The sequence below is a fragment of the Rhinatrema bivittatum genome, chromosome 2 (assembly GCF_901001135.1).
Source record: "Rhinatrema bivittatum chromosome 2, aRhiBiv1.1, whole genome shotgun sequence".
Lineage (NCBI taxonomy): Eukaryota > Metazoa > Chordata > Amphibia > Gymnophiona > Rhinatrematidae > Rhinatrema > Rhinatrema bivittatum.
In genome coordinates this window covers 184,271,023-184,290,997 of record NC_042616.1, presented here as the reverse complement: position 1 = coordinate 184,290,997, position 19,975 = coordinate 184,271,023, and the positions used below count along the sequence as shown (strand labels likewise).

The 19,975-nt window shown below is 39.5% G+C and overlaps 1 long non-coding RNA gene across 1 annotated transcript in view; it reads left to right on the top strand.

The window, feature by feature from the left end:
- LOC115086071 overlaps positions 1 to 19,975 on the top strand; it is a 91,761-nt gene that overhangs the window by 33,350 nt on the left and 38,436 nt on the right. The window contains exons 3-4 of the long non-coding RNA XR_003855055.1: positions 12,634 to 12,823; positions 13,791 to 13,821. This is a non-coding gene — a long non-coding RNA (uncharacterized LOC115086071). The remainder of the gene's footprint in view (positions 1 to 12,633; positions 12,824 to 13,790; positions 13,822 to 19,975) is intronic.

The following is a 19,975-nucleotide window of genomic DNA, read 5'->3' as shown; positions in this document are numbered from 1 at the left end:
AAGAATGAGCCGCGCTCTTCTCCGCCTCCAGGTTTCCAGCGGATCCGTCACTGGTCGTGGGTTTCGGCTGTAGCAATAAATGAGAGCAAAAATTGCGCGCCGTGGCCATGCTATCTGCAAAAGCTGGGGTCTCAGGAATGCCTTTGAGCCAAATATTGCATCGACGAGACCTGTTTTCCAGGTCCTCGAGTTTTTCTGCAATCGCTACAAGTTCTGTCCGAGATTCGTTAGATTGTGTCGCCAGATCTTTTATATTAAAGTCGTGCTCCTCGACTCTCAAATCAATTTCGTCCACTCTGCGGCCTAGCGAGAGAAAATCTTCACGCAGCTCTGAGAAGGATGCTAGCAGCTCCTCCTTATTGGCTTTAAGTTCAGATCTTAAATCTATGAACCAGTCTCGCATGAGGGTTTTCGTAGGCAAGTCAGCTATCGAAGGTGTTGTATTTAAACTTGCCTGAGGTGAAAGCAGAGGAGCCTCCATGTCTCCCTCCTGCTCTGCACCGTCTTCAATGCCCGCCATGTCGAGGCCCGACTTTTTCAGCTCCGTCGCTGCGCGAGTGAAATAGAATTTCCTGAGATTACTTCTTTTAATTGTGGCCATCTGCCCAGGATAAGGAGTGCTAATAACAAACTCTTGTATCTCCAAGCCTAAAATAAGGCGATATTTCGAGTGTTTTTCGTGGAGGGGGAACGGGAGCCGGAGAATCAGGCGGCCATCTTGTCTCGCGGCGAACAGCGCCCCCCGATTTAACGATTTTTAACGATAAATCGTTAGAATTTCTATTGTATTGTGTTCTATAACGATTTAAGACGATATTAAAATTATCGGACGATAATTTTAATCGTTGAAAAACGATTCACATCCCTATGAAATACTATGGCATTGAGAATCGCAATAGTCACTTTGATTGGAAATCAGACAGTAAATGATAGTAGCTAGATCACATGATATTCTGTGCCACTTATCCAGATAATTGATAGCGGTTGAATATCCGGCTCCATTCAGTGGTCAGCATTTAATCTGATAAGTACTTAACCAGATAAATACTTATTCAGGTAAGTGGTGGGCAGAAAATGGGCATTTCAGGGAGGAGCTACTTATCTGGTTAACTTAGCTGGATAAGTAGCAATATTTAAACTTATCCAGTTAAGTTAACCAAATAAGTTAAACCTGCTCTATAGCAGATCTAAAGTTAGCCGGATAAGACTTATTCAGCCAACTAGAGATTTTTACGGGGATATTCACTTCAGTAGTACAACCATGATGCTAAATATCCTTTGTAAGTTAGTCAGATAAGTCTTATCCGGCTAACTTACTTAGATGTTATCTTTGAATATCTACCCCCAGATGTGTATTTTAGAAGGTGTGTAATTGTCAAAATTGATATAAATGAAGATTGTAGACATCACCATAGAGGAGATTTGAGTTTCTACTGAGAATCGGTGGTCAAGATGGCCTCCCAAAATACTTAGAAATGATGAGGGCTCATGGTGGTCTCTGAAATGGAGGGTGGGGATAACAAAAGTCATCCAGACTGACTTACATAAATAAGCTCTGATTTGGATGGGTTGTGTTTGTTTCTGTTTGCTGAGCCATTGGGCTAATCCTGAAAGACAGTTGTTAAAAATATAAATGATGGAGGCCTAGTCATCTTTTATTTTAACACCTAACTGAATCTCATCAGTAAACAGAATACTATAGCGAAGCAATTATCCTTGTATTTCTTTATCAAAATAATATGCCATTGCAAGCAAATTCTTTAGTGCAAAACAAGTGAAATATGTCCATATTAAAGGACCAGCATACATGGAATCTATATTAATTGTGCTGTTATTGGTCTCTAATTATAATAATAGGTCCATTTAAAGCTTTCACATAATATTTTTCATAAAATTTCCATATGCAATATAAACAGTTCACCTAATACTGTTTAATGTTGGATAACAGCTTGCAGCCCCAGCATCGTATAACAGCTTGCAGCTCCAATGTTTTATAACAGCTTTCAGTCCTGACACAGTTCCATGTTTTGTATCTGCTGCATCAGGGGAATTATGACTTATTCAACACTGAATGAAAACAAGGAGATATATAGCTCCTTGATTGCCCAACTTTCTATGGATAGGATACAAAGATTATTTAAATCGAAATTCTCCAATTAGATTATTTGTACATGCAGCCCTGCTATTAGGCAATGACCATCAAGTAATGCACCAGTGTCAGATGTCAAAATAGACACTGATATCACTAAAAACTTGAAACAGCCTGAAAATAAAGTATAAAATAAAAATATTATTGAGATGTACTGGTTGTACAATGAGAGTGAATATCCAGAACTGCTTATGAAAATTCAATTTTCCTAGATTATCTTCCCACCTCCACTCTCCTCAAATGTTCCATGCTCTATGTTTTATTATAGTCCAATATGTCAACACAAGTGTGTCCTAACTCAACACAGTGTAAACCCATTGGTGCCTGAAGCTTCTGGGTCTATAAGCAACTCCAATGTTCAATTAACTTGGTTTTAATTGGACATTTTGTCTGCCCAATATAAATCTTGTTACTTGGATAAATAATAATATAAATCATAAACGGTGATAAAACAAAATCCATGATACATGTTTGTGTGCAATTTATAGTCTATTCCAAAACTGAGGTGCATCCTTATTGTTTCCAAGATGGTCAAAGAATAAAATGGACAGGTATGACATGCTTGATGACCAAGAAAAGAAGTGTCTTCTGAAGAGCACATTGGCAGCATGGTAAAATTGATAATCATGCTCTCAGATTATGCCCTCTGAAAAACAATACAAGGAGGTTCAATAAAAATAGCATAGCAGTACTTCTGAATAGATGCTATTATCTCTGATGATCAGATGGAGTAATATAAGACATATCTTAATCTATCTTCAGACTTGTCGATATAAAAGAAAAAGCTGATGATTAGAAAATAAAGAATGTTGGCAGGCATGTTTGACAGCTTTAATAGGATAGTTCATATAACCTCCTGGACAAGTCTTGTGACTTGATCTTAAAAATCACATAAATTAGTATAGATTTGTCAAAATTATAAAAATTGATATAAGCATCCTTCTCTTCAACTTTCTAGGATGATGACCCTGGAAGCAAAAGAAATTATTCTGCTTCATTGGTTTACATTGGTAGAATGAGGTGTGGCTGGTGTGCGGCTCCTTAAAAATAATAATGTAAAGAAAAGAAAGACTGTTAGCATCAAAATGAATAGTAAATTTAAAGTCCAAAGTATTTGTAAATTGAAATCCCACCCTTTCCTGAATAACTCCTTCAACTCCAGGTTTTCACTTTGAATAAGGCTAATTGTTAGTTGACTTCCTACCCTTTGCTCCTGTCCAAAATCAAAAAAGCACAATAATCAATGGAATTAAATAAGGATGCATCCAAACTTTATGACAATGAACAGACTATATTTCCTAACAACAAGCAAAATATGTTCCACACTTATTTTCTTATGACAATTTCACTGGTTCCAGTATTTCCTGTCCATTCTTCCGGATGGTTCAGAGCACAGAAGCAACTGTTTGAATCTTAATATAAAACATATACTCAAACAGACTACAAATTATAGAGGGTCATTTATCAAAGGCTTATTGCATGCAAAAAGGGCCTTTTTGCATGCGATAGAATGCAAATTAGGTGGAGGGGCAGAGTCGGTGGTGTCTTCGCTGCCGGTGATAATGTTACTAACATTATCGCGGCAGTAGCACAATGAATAGCACCACCTTTCATGGTGGCGCTATTTGGTGTGAAAGCCGGCAGCCGGCACAATGCCGTGGTGTGAAGGCTGTGGGCTTTCGCGGGCCCAGCCCCATTTTCAAAGGATTCATCATTCTGCGAGGAATGATGAATCCAGGTCATAGTTAGTTGAAAGAAACTAAACCAAACAAAACAAATCATTTACATATTGACCAGCAATAGGTACTCATCAGCCACATTTTTCTCTTTTATTGTTTAAAATAAGGTTTTGAATTTTAAACCATTTTTTATTTAATTATTTCAGTATTAGCAAATGGAGCTAGCAGACTGACTAAATACAGTACAAGCTCCAGTTCCTCATTTTCAATGAGGAAAAAAGCACACTGCATAAACTTTATTCTCTGTGTCTAATAATTTATGTATTTCTTCTGTTCCTTCATAACTATAAAAAGTATCTCCTTCTACATATATTTCTTAGAAGAGGCTCTTAATCTAAGCAATTGCTTTTCCTTTATTTTTTAGGCAACATTCTGGAACATAACATCCTAAATTTAAGGTGAATAATTTTATTTGTCCTTAACTACCCTTATAACAAAGCAGGGAACACAAATTAGAAGCCTAATCTTAAAATTTTGGATTCCTATTGCCTTGAATTAGTCTCCAGGCTAACAAAGCAAAATTGTAATGTAAAAATGGGCTAACATTTTATGCAATAACCTCTTCACTAACCAAAACAAGAGAGAGAAAAGGATCAACTGTCCAATTCACAACTTTAACTGAATCATAGGCAAATGACAATATCATAAAAATCTTTGCTTTGAAGTTTCAATCCGCGGCCTCTCGCCTCACAATGGGCCACAAGCCTTAATCAGCTTACAAAGCAGCATATAATATTTAATCACTTATCGTCATTTGCTCATATCAGTACTCAACCTAATTAGAATTTCTTGATTTTTCACCACAATTTTATTTCCAAACTTCCCTAAAAAAGGTTATAAATGTGAAACAAAAGCTATGCTTCCCACCAACATTAAAATTGAAGGTTTCCCAAATACAAAACTTTTTAGAGAAAGGAATACTTAGCCGATGCCTCGTAGGATATCACATTAAATCATTCCCGACATGAATCATGTTTCGATTGCCGAGAGCAACCTTCTTCAGGGGATATCACTCAATAATGTTTTACATGAAGCGGCCAACATTCTTCAATCTCTTCTAAAAACAAACACAACAAATTAGAAGTTAAAAAGTGCACCTATATTCAGTTGTTCAGTTATTCAAAAAGACCCACAGACATCTGATTTTACCTAAACCGAGAATAGTCCACCCAGGACATTAAGATATGCAATTGGACATGAATGAGGCCTAGATTCATCATTTTGCATCTGTGATATGATTAGGATGGAGAGAGAGAGTGAGAGAGAGAGATACTTTTTATAAGGATTTAATATAAGTAAACTATTTATACCACTGTAAGAGGGGCAACTAGTAACTCGGGGTGAGGTTTTGGTAGTGACCTAGGTTTTGGGGGACAGTTTTACATGCACAGTCAGAGGTACGAACAGCACAGTAGACATCTGTGAAGATTTTATGTGATTTGGATTGTTGAAAGGTACACAGAGATAAGATTTGTACATTGTATTCTTGACCTAGATTTATAGCAGCTAGGTAGAGAGTGCATCAAGCTAGGTCAAGAGTACATTGTACAAATCTCTTCTTTTTATACCTTTCATCACTCCAAATCACATAAAATCTTCACTGATGATAACTGTACTGTTCATATCTCTGGGCATCTAAAACTTCCCGCCAAAACCTAGCCCACCACCAAAAGCTAACCCTGAGTTCAGAATGACCCCTCTTACAGTGGTATAAAAAGTTGACTATTATTAGTGCCTCCTCAGAGGCTCTTCCTCTCTCTCTCTCCTCTCCCAAAATCACATTTGTGATAAATAAATATCCATATCTTGTTTCAGTCATAATGCCAGGAAAAAAGGTGTAGTTATTTCTGGCATTAAATCCCATGATAATTTTGCGTACAATAGCATAATGCATGCTAAGCACTCCTTATTTTCATTTACTTCTTCCATACTCCACCCACTTTACTAATTTTTTAAAATTTGCATAAGCATCTTACAATGCATTATTTATCCCATGTGTTATGGTGTTATCATGGGCATTAGGGTCCTAATGCCTGTGATAATGCCCTAATGCAATTTGATGAATGACCCCCTGAGTTTGCTGTCATATCATAGTTCAGTTTTACGAATCAGGGATACCATGAAATCAGCAATCCATTCATTCATTTATTAGATTTATATTCCTCACTTTCTATGCTCAGAGTGGATTACAGCTACAAAATTGGTTACAAAGAGCAGTAATAAGATGGAAGAGATGAAAGCATATGGTTTACAGTAATATAGTTACAAAAAGCAGGAGAGCAAGCAGCAGACAGTTATAAAGAGCATGATTGCAAACAGATTCCAATACAAGCATTTGAAGATGTGATATGCAAGTTTTGCACAGTTGCAGCAACATGAAACCTGAGGTATCACGGGGGTATGTTAAAGATAAAGTGGCCATGGTGGGCAAGAGTTACATGAAAAGCCAGGTCTTCAGGAGCTTGCTAAAGGTCATTTATTTAATGAGTTTATTTAGCTCATACTTCTTTTTATTGTAGCTTAAGGTAAGCTACATTAGGCATTTTTGCTGTCTCCACATGGCTTACAATATAAGTTGGTCCCTGAGGCAATGGAGGGTGAAATGACTTGCCCAAGCTCACAAGGATTCACAGTGGGATTTGAGCACTGGCTTCCTTGGTTATGAGCCTGCTGTTTAACCACTAGACTACTTATCTGCTGCCAGGTATATGTTAGGAAGGAGCAAGTTCCAGTGGTAGAATGCACCACAGAAAAGAGTGTCTTTCCTCATACAGCCTCTATCCTATAGGACAGTTTCTCAGGCAATGATATGGCAGCATTGTTAAGTTGTGCTTATTTTACTTGTTTAATGTATACTTTGTATGTACATTTTATAACCCACCCCAACCTATTTGGAGGGTGCGGGCTAGAAATATTTTACATAAATAAATAAATAAATACAAACAAGCATAACTTCCTTGGGATATGGTGTCTGCAGGCTGTTCTTCTGTGAGAGCCACAGGGCTATGGTGGAATGACATCTGCATAGACATGATTAGTCCTTGGTTTTGCAGTGCTTTGAAGGTGACAAGAAGCAGTTTGACCCTGAAACTATACTGGATTTGGAGTCAGTGCATATCAGCCAGTATAAGTGAGATGTGGACTGTCAAACTGCAGTGTGCAATGAGACTAGTGGCTGAGTTCTAAACATGCTGAAGTTTTGAGATATATTTTTATAGGAGACAAACATATAAAGAGTAACAGTTGTCTAAGCAGGAGAGAATGTAGGGCCACAGTAACAAAGTCGATGGGGGGAAGGAATTTTGATATATGATGAATGTAATGTAGTTGCCAAAAGGTTGCTTTGGTCATAGATGATATTTGGTCTTTGGGAAGTCCATATTCAAAAGCATTTAGATGGATAACAAAGAATTTATCCAGCTAAATGAATACTTAGGTACTTAGCTGGCTATATTTTAGCTGGATTTCTTATTATTAGGCTAAAATATAGCCAGCTAAGCTAGGGATATTCCAGGAGCATTTCTGGGAGGAGTTACATTAGCTGGCTATGGGGCCGATACAGTACAGTGCGCTCTGACGGAGCGCACTGTTAGCCAGCATTTGGACGCATATTTTGGATGCGCTAGCTTTACCCCTTATTCAGTAAGGGATAATAGCGCGTCCAAAATGCACGTCCAACCCCCCTGAACCTAATAGCGCCAGCAACATGCAAATGCATGTTAATGGCCCTATTAGGTATTCCCGTGCGATTCACTAAGTAAAATGTGCAGCCAAGCCGCACATTTTACTTTAAGAAATTAGCGCCTACCCAAAGGTAGGCGCTAATTTCTGTCGGCACCGGGGAAGTGCACAGAAAAGCAGTAAAAACTGCTTTTCTGTTCACCCTCCGACTTAATATCATGGTGATATTAAGTCGGAGGCCCCAAAAGTTAAAAAAGTAAAAAAAAAAATTTTTAAATGGGCCCGCAGCTCGCGAGCCGAAAACCGGATGCTCAATTTTGCCGGCGTCCAGTTTCCGAACCCATGGCTTTCAGCGGGCTCGAGAACCGACGGCGACAAAATTGAGCGCCGGCTGTTAAATTCGCTGACAGCTGCCGCTCCTGTCAAAAAAGAGACGCTAGGACCCGCTAGTGTCCCTAGCGCCTCCATTTACCACCGTCCCTAATTAAAATAAATTTAAATACTGAACTGCGCGCACAGGAGAGTGGTCTGTGCGTGCGCTGGGAGAGTGGGCGTTCGCCTGCTCTCCCGCGTTTTTACTGTATCGGCCCGTATGTTATCCAATTAACTAATATTCAGAATTAGCCGGATACCTTAACTGACTAAGGCCTGGATTTATCAAAATGCGATAAGTATCGCATGCGATAGCAAAAGGGGAATTTTTTATGCTAATAGACAGTTTATCACAATTTGTGCTAATTACCTATGTGAAGAGCTAAGTTAGCGCAAATTGTGATCATGTTTTCACACTTTGCAATAAGTGCCAGACCTGTTGTATGTCCTGCATACAACCACTGGGGGACCATTTTTAATTGGGGAGAGAGAGAGAGAGAGAGAGAGACTAGCCATAATGGCATTTCCCTAGATAGGTATTTATATCCCTATGGGAGGCCCACCAATAACTCGAGATGAGGTTTAAATATTAGTGTAGTAGTGTAGGGTATTAGGGGCCACTTTGCCATTCAAAGTGAGACGTACGAACAGAACAGTGGTCTCTTGTGAATATTTGATGACCTTCAAAGATGAGATTTGTGCAGTGTTCTCTCCACCTAGCTTGATGTTAGCCAGGTAAGCTAAAAAAAAAAAAAAGGAAGAATTTGGAGCTGATCGACCATCAAGAATCAAGAATCAATCCGAGTATTGATACAGATTTAGCTGTTAAGTACTTTAATATTTGAAGTTTTAATTGCATAAAAAAAAGACTTGAAAAAAAGTATTATTGCTGGATTTTCCACTCAATAACCTATGATTAATCGTAAGGCTAGTCTAAAAGCGTAAGCTAATACGATGATGCCTAGTGTGATGGTCATTTTACTAAAAGTATAATTTTGTTGGCATCAGAGTGAGAGCATCCAAAATTGAAAATATATGGATGAGTGTTGGTGTATTATTATAATTTGATTATATTAACCAACGGATCCAATAATAACAATCAAGTTTCACCATCTGGTTGATTTAGTAGTTGGCACTTAATACTACTGAAAACATTGTAGCTAAAATCGGCATTAAAGCTATGCAATAGGACTTCACAAAATTGTAAGCCCACCCCTAACTCCCCCTCTTTTTCGGATTTGCATCTCACCATACGATATGGTGCTATTGCATGCATTAAAGGCATTTTCACATGTGATAAGCCCTTAACGCATGCGAAAACAACTTAGCGCATTTTGATAAATGAGGGGGTAAGTCTCATCAGACCAAAGAACTTTTCTAAAGTTAGCCAGCTATGTTCAATAGTACAGCTGCATTACTTAATATACCTTCAAATTTAGCCATATACATTTATCTGGCTAATATTGCTATCCAGACAGTGACTGAATGAAGACCTCTTAGTGTTAAGGAAGAGTTGAGTATGATGACAGTGCTCTTCACATTGGAGCTGGTTTGTAGCAATGTGCCATTGAAGAAAAATTGAAGGACATGGTGCTAGGATGGAGAGCTTGGGGAACCAGAGGATGTCAGTTTTGGGGGCTTAGATTGAGCTTATTTTGGCAGACCATTCTGAGATTTTTGAATGGCAGTTGTTTTTGCAATTGCTTCTTATTGATCTGTGCCAAGGGGGATCACCAGTTGGACATCATCTGCGTACATGTAATAGGTGATGTTGAGGCTTTGAATTAGCAGTGCAAGGGGGTGACTATCCACAATGAAGATGATGGGAATTAATATAGAGTCTTAAGAAACACTGCATTTTAACCAATGGAGAGGGATATGTCACCTCCCAGCTGCACAAACTGCAGTAGGAGTGATTCAAATCAGCTGTAGCTTGACTGCTGATCCTTAAGTCAATTAAGTAGTCAAGTAGGATTCTGTGTTTTAAGGGCCAGTAGGGATCATACCTAAGACTTGAGTCTTCAAGGCCAGGGGATCTTGCAGTGGATCTACAGGAACTTTGATTCACCAAGAATCCTGTAGAAAATGTTAAGTAAAGCAAAGTTAGTGTCTTCCTATTGGACTAGCATTAGGTGTGTCCCAAATTGAAGGTTATATATAAGGAGCTCTAGCCTGACACACCTTTACTGGTTTAACAGTCCACATAGAGTTCACTCTGTGATATCCTGTAGCCTGCCTATCTCCTAAGATTTTTGGTTTCTATGGCATCTGGATTCCAGCTCCTTTCCTGGCCCTCGGTGTTGATCCTAGTCAGATCTGTTCCTGGCTCCTACTCCAGTCCTGATCTCAGCTTCTTTCTGGTTTCTGCTTGCATTTGGAAAGTCCTGCTGGGTGCCTGCACCTAAGAGCCCAACCCACAGGGAATAGTGGCTACTTCAGGCAGAAGAAAGAAGCTTTGGATTGCCTGGTCTCTCTAAAGTAGAACTCTACCTAAATACCGTACCTCCTCTTCATTTGCAGTAGACCAGGCAATGACAGCTTGGAGAAGATCAACCAGAGGCCTGAAGTAGACTCTGTCTTTGAAAACGCATGCCTCATTAAAATTGTTAGCCTATAAGGTTCCACCTGCCTTGTGTTATTTTTGCTAGGACTGAAAGCGCATTGTCACTGTGGGCTAAACTGACCGCCACTAAAAATGTGACCTTTCAGGTCAGAAAACAGAGCTCACAAGAGTTCAGAGGCTCAATGTGGCTCAAAGCTGGGTAAATACCACATTGAGATCCCATGACACTGCAGTGTAGCTTAATGGAAGGTTTCAACTGAAGCAAGGTCTGCATAAATCGAACAGTTAAAGGTTGTATAGAAAGCAGATTACCTTCTATATGGTGGTGGTAAATGCCAACTACACTGAAGTAAACCCTAATGGCGATAGCTAGATTCAGACAAATATAGAAGGTACTCAAATAGTTTTTGTGTAGGGCAAGTGAAAGATCTATGGTCTTGCCTTTACACCAGATGGAAAACCTCCATTTAAATCCATAAATTTTTCTGTTATATTTCTCCGTAGAAGCCAGAAGAATATGAGATACCTTATTGGAGAAAATAAAGGAACAAGTCATTTTGTTCTCAACATCCAGACAAAAACTAGATGTTGAGATTTAATAGAGTTCATTGATTCTGCATGATTGAAGTTGGAGAATTCTCCAAATGGATTGGCTTCCTAATGGATAACTCTAGAAGAAGCAGAAACAAAAACTATCAGTCAAAAAGGAACAATAACAATAATAAACTTTGGTCTCTGAGTTTATTAAAATCTTCACATTCAGGGGAGAACTGGAGGATATGCATACAGAAGACTTCCCATAGTGAAGGGAGAATGCATCTGATGCTAATCTGACTTCTTATGTGCTCCTAAAATAGAAGCTTTGGACCAGAGCAGTTGTAAAGAAATCTAAATTGGGTGTTTTCCATTTGAGAAATATCTTGTTGGCTACTATCTGATCCAGAGACCACTTGTAGGGGTCTAGAATCTAACCACATTTTTCTCTCAGGATATCTTTTTCTCCCTGCCAGATATTTGGATATTAGGATTTTCCCATGAAAGATTACTCAGTTCCATGACCTGACAGTTTCCTGACACAAAAGAAGTTATCCTGTTCCTCCCTTCTTGTTCAGATAGAACATAATTATCTGATTGTCTGTTTGCATCAGGACAATTTTGTTGGCTACACAATCTCTGAAAGTCTTTAGAGTGTTCATCATTATCCCTAGTTCTAGGAAGATGATGTTGTATCTTTCCTAAATATACCAGGGGCCTGGATGTGAATCCCTTGAGAATGAACTCTCCTGCCCAGGATAGAGGCATCTGTTGTCAGTATAATTTGGTGGGAATAAATTTGGAAGGGAAAACCCCTTGGCCAGATTGTCATGGGAGTGCAACCAACACATGGAGTCCCTGAGTTGGCCCATGACATAGATTAATTCCTTAATGTCAGATTTTCAAACCTATACGCGGGCGTAGATTTGTGCCAGCAAACCGGCGTGCACAAATCTACACCCGATTTTATAACATGCACGCGCAGCCACGTGCATGTTATAAAATCCAGAGTCAACGCGCGCGAGGAAGTGCACACTTGTGCACCTTGCGTATGCTGAGCCCTAGGGGAGCCCCGATGGCTTTCCCCATTCCCTCCGAGGCCGCTCCAAAATCGGAGCGGCCTCGGAGGGAACTTTCCTTTCACCCCCCCCACCTTCCCCTATCTAATCTGCCCCCCAGCCCTACCTAAATCCCCCCTCACCTTTATTATTTAAGTTGCGCCTGTCTCTGGGCAGGAGTAGGTTGTGCGCGCTGGCCGAGTGCCGGCGCGCGATCTGCCGGCCTAGCAGGCCTTCGGAGGCCTCTGGCCATGCCCCCAGAGCGCCCACACCCCGCCTCTTTTTTCAAGCCCCAGGACATATGCGCGTAACCCTTTTTAAATCCGCCCCTTTAGTCTCTGAGTAGTTTGATTCCCCTGGTATTTCAGGGTGCATTGTGTTTGACCATTGTGAGAGGTTTCAGTATCCAATGTAAGGTTTTATATTATTTCCGTTGTGTATTTGTGTGTTTTAGATGACCAAATGGCAGTATTAACAAATTTATAATGGTGTCTGTAACCAAGTATGAATTGTTTTTTATTCCCTATCTGTATCCAGTGACCTACCAGTGCCTCTGTTATTTTGTAAAATACAGAAGATATAATCTCATACTTCAAGAGATATTCATGAGGATATTGAGTGATAAAATATATCAGCTTTGAAGCTGCTCCCCCTCCTTCTGTCCACAAAGAAGCCAAAGGTGAAACTACAGACTGGGTAGTTCCATTTATTTGTTCCTGCTATAAAGGTATTATAGAAAAATATTTTACTTGTTTCTTAAATATATATTTCACATAGGTTTAGGAATTTTAAGGTATACTTGGATAGAATTAAATTTGCAAATTTGAATTATTCTGTATGTGTGTATTTATATGTTTACATGCATCTATTTTAGTTATTTATTTAGTTAGTTGGCTTTATTACCCACCTTTAAGAATAAGAAATTCACCCAAGGTGAGGGTACAATATATTAGAGTGGCAACATACAGTTAATTATGATGTTCATGCTTTTTATGTAATCCACCCTGAGATTATATAAAGTTGGCAGAATAACAAATGCATATATGCGAAAAAATAAATAAATAAATAAATAAATATGTTGTTGGAGGGGGGTGGGGGTGGGGGTGAATACTGAACTCACATAAAAAAGAAAATGAGTAGTAAAATGCATTAAAGCCATCTGATAACCACAGACTATTCCTGCTATAAAACTAGTGTCTGCACAATAAGACATCCTACCACAAATCATATTTTCTGAAAGTAGACAAAATGAGGTTTTCAAAGATGGATAACATTTCTTTTTTCTGTGATGTTTTATTACCCATATTCCCCTTTGAAATGGGTGATTATTACTGAACAAAGGCTTTAGTTCTGCACATGTACTTTAGTACTAAAGGGATTTTATGCAAACATGAGAAGAGATAGCTACAAAAATGTTTTCAACAGAAAATCCTAATTATGCCAACAGGAAAAATATGCAGTTTGCCTAGGTATACTGAAGAAAGAACACATTATTATGGTTTGGACATTTTCATGTAAAAAAAATCACAATATTCCTTTCATCAGATAAGTGACAAAACCCTTGGATCTGTATGGGTTAATATACTGAGATGCATCCCATGTGCCCCATTAGCATGTCCACTTTTAGACTTGGTAGTACCATATGGACTTTTTCCTATAAATATACTATGATCTATCTCTCTTTTCACTTACAGTATCTGTGGTCCTTCACCAACCCCTTCTTATGTGAGTATTGTACTGTAGTATTATATGGCATTAAAAAGTAATGGGCATTAAGACAGCATTTATTAAGTCTTCCAATTATGGCAGAAGCTAGGTGGCAACTTTTCTGCTGAGATCCCAATTTCGTCTATACAATTTTTATCCTGTGATTGCAATAAGACAGAGCACATAATGGACATGGCAAAGGAGATCAATACAAAATCACTTCCAGCCATATGGGCAGAGCAAACTAATAAAGTTTGCAGAATGAGAAAGAGAATAAATGCAGAAAAACTAGGGACATGGCAGGAACAGACTTTAGAAGAGTTGGGCAAAGAGATATCAATCACCACGGATGCATCAAAAATCTTATGGTCAAGCTCTTAGAAATAATCACAATGAGTATAATTTCATTTGGAGGAGATATCAATAAATATTGTACAAGTAGCAAAGGGAGGATAACTTTAATGCATGCATGAGCATGCCAATGAACGCTCATAGGTGAGTGCATGTGTGCAGTCAAACATATTTTGTTTTATGTATGCAAATGTGCACACACGATTCAAAATACAAGCAAGTCCACTCTGCTGATTTTACATGCACTTGTGCATACATGATCAAGCTTTCTGAAGGGGATAGTTATGATAGTGCATGGCTGGTCACTAGGGAATCAGGAATATATATGATAGTGAATGGGTGATCACTGGGGGGCACTTAGAATGGCCAACATGTAGTACTAGAGTAAATATATGTGCATAGATACTGTAATTGTTGTACATTTCATTAAATTAATAGCATGAATGTGCATATATTGCCAATGTCATATAATGTTACTGAAAGAGTAGGCAAGATGTACAAGGAAGGACATAAACCTATAGTCACAAGTAATATAATGGTGTAAAGAAGAAATGCTACTTTCTCTGGGATATGAAATCCATTCCATGGTGCTACCTATAGGACTGCAAAGAAAAGGTTTCCTGTTAAAAGACATAGATTAGGGGCTATCACATGGTTCTTAGTACTCCACAGGCTGTCTCCTCTATAGAAATGGCTATTCCCACTGGCTGCACTGCTCAGCAACTTTAATAGTGACCTGGGATATTATGGCCTTCCAGAACCTCGTTTCAGGCTTTAGAGGCAGAGCAGCAGGAATGTTATTTTCTAGATCCTCCCCTCTTCTTTCCTCTATCCCTCAACTCTCATCCTATAATGCTGGGACCTGAAATGTAAGGGCTGATACTGAAGCAGATACTTCAGAGCACAGAACAGACACACAAAGGGATTGATTTTGCACAAGTATAAAACTTGTGAGCAAGTGATTACCTGTTTGCCCCACAGCTTCTGCCAGTTCTGAGTGTGTGGCCTATCATTCCCCACATAACTCTGCTGCAGACGACCACCCTGATTAGGGTGAAAGGAGCAATAGAGTGAATCTGGGAAGGGGGAGGAGTGAGTGAAGGGAATTGAGAAGCAATGGGTTGTGTGGAGAAGAGTAGGAAAGAATGAATCAGGCTATCAAAGATGCAGCAAGGCGTGAGTGATGGGATCAAAAAGACCAAGAGATGTAAAAGAGAAAATTAGGTTGTGTGGCAGTCTGTGAGTGAAGCGTTTGAAAGGAGTGAAGGAGGAGTGAAGACAGTCTGGGATGTGATAGGGTAGGGAGAGAGGAGTGCAGACAGCATGTGGTGTGGATTCCTTCATTTTACCACAAAGAAGGCATACATACCCAGGCTACATACCCATGTCCAAGGAGACAGATGACAGTGGTCTATGCACACCAGTCTGCTCCCGCCCCCCCCCCCCCCAAGCAGAAGTAAGATTGCTGATCGTGACCTGAAGAAGAGACCTGTACTTGAATGGCAAAGGAGGGACAGAAGGTAAGTAGATGGCCAGAGTTATATCGCTGGCAGAGGAAGGACTCCTGAATCAACAGAGATAGTGGGTTACACATAAAGACCATAGCGCCACATGGTCGAGGAAAACAAGGACCAAAGTGGAATTAATGGGTGCACTGGATATGGAGGATAGGGATCACTAGGGCAGAGAGGAGGAGGGGGTTGGAGTGAGAGAACCCCATTCTCTCTATCAGTCATCTTCTCTTTACCATTATAATCCTGCATTCCCAAACCCCAGGACTCCTTCATCTACCTGTGCTCATCGAGTATGTGCAGAGTGTCAATAAAGTGTTAGGGTAGAAGGTATATAAAAAATCTCTCTTTGTCCCATGGACTTCAGTTGTAACCAACCATACATGCAATATTTCACTTACAATAAGATGCAATGGCTAACTGTCTAAACAACCAGGCAGAATAATAACCTGCAGCCAGCCTTCCTATCTCCATGCTCTTAAGCTCTTTCCTTGGAATTCCCTTTGATGGCAAAACAAAACAGTAGCTCTCTAAAACCTACCTTTTATAGGACATCAGGTAGTAGGGAAACCACTAATCTTTGGTTCTATAAGACATCCAAAAGATATGCTGTTGTTGCACTCAGCTACCAAAGAACCCAGTGGAGATCACTCACTCACTCCTTGAAGATCTACATTGCTGGCCCACTCAACCACTTCCATCCCCTGGAAATGGAATGGACTAGAATAGTGACCTGATGGAAGGGATTTCACAGAGGTAGCCTGAAAGCTGGTGGTTGATGTGAAGTGTGATTGTCCACAGCTATTTCCCATTGATACTGATGTTATATGACCAAGGGATGGGAAGGTAGAGGAAAGGACAGAGGTAAAATAGAAAATCTGGTTTGGACAGTAGAGGGGCATGGGACACATAGAAGTGACTATCCAAACTTAAACTATATCTAAACACTAATAAAACTGAAATCATTCTACTGAGAAGAAATCTACCTATAGCGACTCCTCAAACACTTGACATGGGCAACTTCAACATCACACCCTCAGACCAAGGCATACAGATTGATGAGAATCTATCAATAGAAAAACATGTAAATAAATTAATCAAATTAGGATATGCCAAACTGCACTTACTAAATGGACTGAAACCATTGGTGACTCACTCAGATTTCCGCACAGTCTTACAGACCCTCATCTCAAATTTAGACTACTGTGATTCACTTCTACTCAGAGTTCCAACTGTCTTCTAAAAAAACTTGAAATATTACAAAATGCCACAGCTAGACTCTTACTATCACAAATAATCGGAGGTAAATCAATAAATACTATATATAACTCATACTTTATTAAATCCAATCCTTTATTTTATAATTATAATGGACCTATTTATCCTATAAATATGAAAAAAATTAAAATGAACTCACACATACCACTACTTAAGCCTCAAATCATCACTTCCATACCAGATCCCATCATGCTTTACCCTAACATCGTCACAACCATACCATTCCATTCTCATTCATAACATAACTTACACTCAACACCCCATAAAACCAATGGCTTACTTAACTCTGAAATAACCTAATCTTGACAACCATTAAATCACATTCTCACTTTACACTTTTTTCCATATATATCTCTTATGACAAATATAATGGAGCAATGTCCTTTTGAACAAGTATTCCCTTATCTCAATCCAGTCCTATCATTCTTTTGAACAGATCTTCTCCTTATCTGAATACAATCCAGTCCCCAGTCCGACGAGAGCCTCGTTTCTCCCTGTACACAGGGCTTCTTCAGGGACTTCACTTGTAGAGTTTTCAGTGTGATGTTATTTCATGTCTGGATTCCCTTATCAATCAATATCCATAGGTCCATTATATAGCTGCAAAATTATCAAAATCTACACTATTATGACTATACTCATATCTACATATAACAAATTATTTCACAATATCTAATAATAACCTTAATACATATTCCATTAATCATTAGTGCTGGAAAATATAATACATACTGGGGTAGATTTTATAAATTTACGCGCGCGCGTACTTTTGTTCGTGCACCAGGCATGAACAAAAGTACACTGGATTTTATAAGATACGCGCGTATCTTATAAAATCCGGGATCGGTACGCGCAAGGGGGTGCACATTTGTGCAACCTGCGTGCGCCGAGCCCGGCGCGTGCTGCCTGTTCCCTCCGAGGCCGCTCTGAAACCGGAGTGGCCTCGAGGGAACTTTCCTTCCACATCCCCTCACCTCCCCCCTACCTTTGTTGGCAGATTTACAGATTTATTTAAAATGATGTATTTCATAATGTGTTATGTAATTTAATTATTTCCCAGTTCCTCATTTCCTTGTTCTCTGTAAGACACACGTGTTAAGTCATTTCAATGTTATATGTAAACCAAAGTGATTAGTAACATTGTAACCAGAACCTCGGTATATAAAAATGTTAAATAAAATAAAATAAATAAATACATTTATGTCTGCCGAAAGCAGGCGTAAATCTGCGCGCGCCAGCGGGCTACTGGCGCGTCATCACCCGACCCGGGGGCTGGTCTGGAGGCCTCGACCATGCCCCCGGGCCGGCATCACGCCCCCGACACGCCTCCCGCTCCGCCCCGAAATTCGTGCCGCCCACCCGACACCCCCCCAACGCACCCCCTTTGCAAAGCCCCGGGACTTACGTGCATATCGGGGCTTGCGCGCGCCGCTGAGCCTATGCAAAATAGTCTCAGCACTCACAGGGGGGGTTTGGGGTAGGTTTTTGGGAGGTATGCGCCAACAAAGGTGGGGGGGGGGGGTTAGATAGGGCCGGGGGGGTCGGTTAGGTAGGGGAAGGGAGGGGAAGGTGAGGGGAGGAGGAAGGAAAGTTCCCTCCGAGGCCGCTCCGATTTTGGAGCGGCCTCGGAGGGAACAGGCTGCGCGCGCCGACCCCGGATTTTATAAGATACACGCGGCTATGCTGTTTTTATATATAACAAGCGCTATATTTTCACAATAGAATCACATATGTTTTTTTTCTTTTCCTTAAATTTATCCTACACACACAAGACAGGAATTAATATGCTAGGGCCCAAATAGTTCCCTCTTTAACTCCATGTTATATGGACTACATCCCATACCATCACTATGTTTATTCCAAGAAGAGCCCAAAACTACAGTATACAGTAATAATCTCTATGTGGCGTAGAATGCATCCCATTCCACCGCTTCATTTAGTCCTAAAGGGACTACTGTCTTCTAATTGTATATATATTTTTGCTCAATCCTTTTAATAATTTGGTTTCACCCTGTTGTATTTGACTATAATATTGCTGGATAATAAAAAATTTCAGTTGTTGAATGTCATGTTGGGCTTCCTGCCAATGAGCTATGAGGGGGGCTCCTACTTTGCCTGTATGCAATCTGCTTTTATGTTCAATGATTCTTAATTTAATTTGTCTCTTAGTGTGACCAATATAAATAAGGTCACATAGGCAGACTATAGCATATATTACCATGCTAGAATTGCATGTATATCTGCCTCTAATTACATATGGATATTTCAAAGATGAAACATGGTAAGATTTTACATTAAGTACATTATTGCAAACCACGCATTCCCCACAGAGATAATTGCCCCATGTGCCATCATCCACATTCTTGTACTTATGTGTGAGCATAGATCTTAAAATTAACTCCCCTTTTCATGGCAAAAATAGGGGGTTCCTCAAAACCTGGAGGCATTTTTATTACAGCCCAATGTTTCATAATGATATTCTTAATACTATCAGATTTAGAGGAAAATGGCAAACTACAAATCGGTCTTGAAATATGGTTCTGGGGGGATCCCCACTAATAAATTCTGCCTATTTGCATATAGGGCTCTCTTGTAAGCCCGTTTTATACATTTGTTGGGAAAACCCCTCTTTCTAAATTTCTCCATCAGTGTAATCGCACTTCTTTTATATTCCTCAATCGACGAACATATACATCTGTAATGAAGGAACTGACTTATCGGGATACTCTCTTTAAGCTTCCTAGGATGAAAGCTTTCAAAATGAAGGGTGGTATTCCTATCTGTCGATTTTCACATGGATTGATGAATGCAATTTATTATTACGTAACTGTATATTGACATCTAAATAGGTTATTTGCATGCAACTTGATTGTAATGTGAATTTTAAATTTGCATCACACGAATTCATATATATATCAAACTCATGTAACCTATTAATGTCTCCATTCCATATCCAAAACAGATCATCTATACACCTAATATAGAAACTTACAAATGAAAAAAACTCAGATGTATTTAGGAATTTATTCTCA